The following is a 6,000-nucleotide window of genomic DNA, read 5'->3' on the forward strand; positions in this document are numbered from 1 at the left end:
TATTAGTATTCAGGCCACTATAGTTAATATCTCCAAAAATAATAGTGACATATTACCATTGGAGCACTATTGCTATTAGGGCCATTAAGGAGGTGCACTATTGCTATTGGGGACATTAAGGAGACGCACTATTGCTATTGGGGCCAATAAGTGGGCGCACTATTGCAATTGGGGTCATTAGGGGCTAACCTGTTGGAAACGGAATACTCTTTTCAAACATTGCCAACTTTCACATATAAATATCCCATACACACCCTCCCTCCCTATCCCACAAAAACCCCACTACCTCCCACCAACTCCCTCCCTATTCCACAAACCCCACCACCTCCCTCCCTATCCCACGAACCCCCACCACCTCCCTCCCTATCCCACAAACCCCACCCCTCTCCCATATAACCTCTCCAAACCTAACTTTTAATTTTTTACAAACAAATTTCCTATAATGCTAAATTCCTCTAACATTTTTGTATTGACAATTGCCTGCTCAGCAATTGCACTACCACAGCCAGACTTGGCGCTGGCTACTCTGGGTAGCAGAGGCTAGGGACCGCAGGTTTTCACCCTTTAACCCCTGTACAGGGATCTGGACTCCGCTGCTACGAATCCCTAGCTTGCATCTCCAGAGTAGTCGCTGACTGGTGGAGTAAGCAGGCAACAAAGAAAACATAAAGCCCTGGAGTCAGTAATGGGTAATCAGTTTAGATAAGCATCGGGCCAAATCAGATTTAACAAACAGAATCAGGATCAGTGAGTAAAACTACTTGCCATGATTGTTGCTCAAGGACACTAAGGGGGAGCACTATTGCTATTGGGGAAGCGCTATTATTGAGGCCACTAAGAGAGTGCACTATTAGTATTCAGGCCACTATAGTTAATATCTTCAAAAATAATAGTGACATATTACCATTGGAGCACTATTGCTATAAGGGCCATTAAGGAGGTGCACTATTGCTATTGGGGACATTAAGGAGACGCACTATTGCTATTGGGGCCAATAAGTGGGCGCACTATTGCAATTGGGGCCATTAGGGGCTAACCTGTTGGAAACGGAATACTCTTTTAAAACATTGCCAAGTTTAACATATAAATAACCCATACACACCCTCCCTCCCTATCCCACAAAAACCCCACTACCTCCCACCAACTCCCTCCCTATTCCACAAACCCCACCACCTCCCTCCCTATCCCACGAACCCCCACCACCTCCCTCCCTATCCCACAAACCCCACCCCTCTCCCATATAACCTCTCCAAACCTAACTTTTAATTTTTTACAAACAAATTTCCTATAATGCTAAATTCCTCTAACATTTTTGTATTGACAATTGCCTGCTCAGCAATTGCACTACCACAGCCAGACTTGGCGCTGGCTACTCTGGGTAGCAGAGGCTAGGGACCGCAGGTTTTCACCCTTTAACCCCTGTACAGGGATCTGGACTCCGCTGCTACGAATCCCTAGCTTGCATCTCCAGAGTAGTCGCTGACTGGTGGAGTAAGCAGGCAACAAAGAAAACATAAAGCCCTGGAGTCAGTAATGGGTAATCAGTTTAGATAAGCATCGGGCCAAATCAGATTTAACAAACAGAATCAGGATCAGTGAGTAAAACTACTTGCCATGATTGTTGCTCAAGGGCACTAAGGGGGAGCACTATTGCTATTGGGAAGCGCTATTATTGAGGCCACTAAGAGAGTGCACTATTAGTATTCAGGCCACTGTAGTTAATATCTCTAAAAATAAAAGTGACATATTACCATTGGAGCACTATTGCTATTGGGGACATTAAGGAGACGCACTATTGCTATTGGGGCCAATAAGTGGGCGCACTATTGCAATTGGGGCAATTAGGGGCTATCCTGTTGGAAACGGAATACTCTTTTAAAACATTGCCAAGTTTAACATATAAATAACCCATACACACCCTCCCTATCCCACAAAAACCCCACTACCTCCCACCAACTCCCTCCCTATTCCACAAACCCCACCACCTCCCTCCCTATCCCACGAACCCCCCACCACCTCCCTCCCTATCCCACAAACCCAACCCCTCTCCCATATAACCTCTCCAAACCTAACTTTTAATTTTTTACAAACAAATTTCCTATAATGCTAAATTCCTCTAACATTTTTGTATTCACAATTGCCTGCTCAGCAATTGCACTACCACAGCCAGACTTGGCGCTGGCTACTCTGGGTAGCAGAGGCTAGGGACCGCAGGTTTTCACCCTTTAACCCCTGTACAGGGATCTGAACTCCGCTGCTACGAATCCCTAGCTTGCATCTCCAGAGTAGTCACTGACTGGTGGAGTAAGCAGGCAACAAAGAAAACATAAAGCCCTGGAGTCAGTAATGGGTAATCAGTTTAGATCAGCATCGGGCCAAATCAGATTTAACAAACAGAATCAGGATCAGTGAGTAAAACTACTTGCCATGATTGTTGCTCAAGGGCACTAAGGGGGAGCACTATTACTATTGGGGACGCACTATTATTGAGGCCACTAAGAGAGTGCACTATTAGTATTCAGGCCACTGTAGTTAATATCTCTAAAAATAATAGTGACATATTACCATTGGAGCACTATTGCTATTGGGGACATTAAGGAGACGCACTATTGCTATTGGGGCCAATAAGTGGGCGCACTATTGCAATTGGGGCCATTAGGGGCTAACCTGTTGGAAACGGAATACTCTTTTAAAACATTGCCAAGTTTAACATATAAATAACCCATACACACCCTCCCTATCCCACAAAAACCCCACTACCTCCCACCAACTCCCTCCCTATTCCACAAACCCCACCACCTCCCTCCCTATCCCACAAACCCCACCCCTCTCCCATATAACCTCTCCAAACCTAACTTTTAATTTTTTACAAACAAAATTCCTATAATGCTAAATTCCTCTAACATTTTTGTATTCACAATTGCCTGCTCAGCAATTGCACTACCACAGCCAGACTTGGCGCTGGCTACTCTGGGTAGCAGAGGCTAGGGACCGCAGGTTTTCACCCTTTAACCCCTGTACAGGGATCTGGACTCCGCTGCTACGAATCCCTAGCTTGCATCTCCAGAGTAGTCGCTGACTGGTGGAGTAAGCAGGCAACAAAGAAAACATAAAGCCCTGGAGTCAGTAATGGGTAATCAGTTTAGATAAGCATCGGGCCAAATAAGATTTAACAAACAGAATCAGGATCAGTGAGTAAAACTACTTGCCATGATTGTTGCTCAAGGGCACTAAGGGGGAGTACTATTGCTATTGGGGAAGCGCTATTATTGAGGCCACTAAGAGAGTGCACTATTAGTATTCAGGCCACTATAGTTAATATCTCCAAAAATAATAGTGACATATTACCATTGGAGCACTATTGCTATTAGGGCCATTAAGGAGGTGCACTATTGCTATTGGGGACATTAAGGAGACGCACTATTGCTATTGGGGCCAATAAGTGGGCGCACTATTGCAATTGGGGCCATTAGGGGCTAACCTGTTGGAAACGGAATACTCTTTTAAAACATTGCCAAGTTTCACATATAAATAACCCATACACACCCTCCCTCCCTATCCCACAAAAACCCCACTACCTCCCACCAACTCCCTCCCTATTCCACAAACCCCACCACCTCCCTCCCTATCCCACGAACCCCCACCACCTCCCTCCCTATCCCACAAACCCCACCCCTCTCCCATATAACCTCTCCAAACCTAACTTTTAATTTTTTACAAACAAATTTCCTATAATGCTAAATTCCTCTAACATTTTTGTATTCACAATTGCCTGCTCAGCAATTGCACTACCACAGCCAGACTTGGCGCTGGCTACTCTGCGTAGCAGAGGCTAGGGACCGCAGGTTTTCACCCTTTAACCCCTGTACAGGGATCTGGACTCCGCTGCTACGAATCCCTAGCTTGCATCTCCAGAGTAGTCGCTGACTGGTGGAGTAAGCAGGCAACAAAGAAAACATAAAGCCCTGGAGTCAGTAATGGGTAATCAGTTTAGATAAGCATCGGGCCAAATCAGATTTAACAAACAGAATCAGGATCAGTGAGTAAAACTACTTGCCATGATTGTTGCTCAAGGGCACTAAGGGGGAGCACTATTGCTATTGGGAAGCGCTATTATTGAGGCCACTAAGAGAGTGCACTATTAGTATTCAGGCCACTGTAGTTAATATCTCTAAAAATAATAGTGACATATTACCATTGGAACACTATTGCTATTGGGGACATTAAGGACACGCACTATTGCTATTGGGGCCAATAAGTGGGCGCACTATTGCAATTGGGGCCATTAGGGGCTAACCTGATTGAAACGGAATACTCTTTTTAAAAAATTGCCAAGTTTCACATATAAATAACCCATACACACCCTCCCTATCCCACAAAAACCCCACTACCTCCCACCAACTCCCTCCCTATTCCACAAACCCCACCACCTCCCTCCCTATCCCACAAACCCCACCCCTCTCCCATATAACCTCTCCAAACCTAACTTCTAATTTTTTACAAACAAATTTCCTATAATGCTAAATTCCTCTAACATTTTTGTATTCACAATTGCCTGCTCAGCAATTGCACTACCACAGCCAGACTTGGCGCTGGCTACTCTGGGTAGCAGAGGCTAGGGACCGCAGGTTTTCACCCTTTAACCCCTGTACAGGGATCTGGACTCCGCTGCTACGAATCCCTAGCTTGCATCTCCAGAGTAGTCGCTGACTGGTGGAGTAAGCAGGCAACAAAGAAAACATAAAGCCCTGGAGTCAGTAATGGGTAATCAGTTTAGATAAGCATCGGGCCAAATCAGATTTAATAAACAGAATCAGCATCAGTGAGTAAAACTACTTGCCATGATTGTTGCTCAAGGGCACTAAGGGGGAGCACTATTACTATTGGGGACGCACTATTATTGAGGCCACTAAGAGAGTGCACTATTAGTATTCAGGCCACTATAGTTAATATCTCCAAAAATAATAGTGACATATTACCATTGGAGCACTATTGCTCTTAGGGCCATTAAGGAGGTGCACTATTGCTATTGGGGACATTAAGGAGACGCACTATTGCTATTGGGGCCAATAAGTGGGCGCACTATTGCAATTGGGGTCATTAGGGGCTAACCTGTTGGAAACGGAATACTCTTTTCAAACATTGCCAACTTTCACATATAAATATCCCATACACACCCTCCCTCCCTATCCCACAAAAACCCCACTACCTCCCACCAACTCCCTCCCTATTCCACAAACCCCACCACCTCCCTCCCTATCCCACGAACCCCCCACCACCTCCCTCCCTATCCCACAAACCCCACCCCTCTCCCATATAACCTCTCCAAACCTAACTTTTAATTTTTTACAAACAAATTTCCTATAATGCTAAATTCCTCTAACATTTTTGTATTCACAATTGCCTGCTCAGCAATTGCACTACCACAGCCAGACTTGGCGCTGGCTACTCTGGGTAGCAGAGGCTAGGGACCGCAGGTTTTCACCCTTTAACCCCTGTACAGGGATCTGAACTCCGCTGCTACGAATCCCTAGCTTGCATCTCCAGAGTAGTCACTGACTGGTGGAGTAAGCAGGCAACAAAGAAAACATAAAGCCCTGGAGTCAGTAATGGGTAATCAGTTTAGATCAGCATCGGGCCAAATCAGATTTAACAAACAGAATCAGGATCAGTGAGTAAAACTACTTGCCATGATTGTTGCTCAAGGGCACTAAGGGGGAGCACTATTACTATTGGGGACGCACTATTATTGAGGCCACTAAGAGAGTGCACTATTAGTATTCAGGCCACTATAGTTAATATCTCCAAAAATAATAGTGACATATTACCATTGGAGCACTATTGCTATTAGGGCCATTAAGGAGGTGCACTATTGCTATTGGGGACATTAAGGAGACGCACTATTGCTATTGGGGCCAATAAGTGGGCGCACTATTGCAATTGGGGTCATTAGGGGCTAACCTGTTGGAAACGGAATACTCTTTTCAAACATTGCCAACT

The sequence above is a fragment of the Eleutherodactylus coqui genome, chromosome 3 (genome assembly GCF_035609145.1).
Source record: "Eleutherodactylus coqui strain aEleCoq1 chromosome 3, aEleCoq1.hap1, whole genome shotgun sequence".
NCBI lineage: Eukaryota > Metazoa > Chordata > Amphibia > Anura > Eleutherodactylidae > Eleutherodactylus > Eleutherodactylus coqui.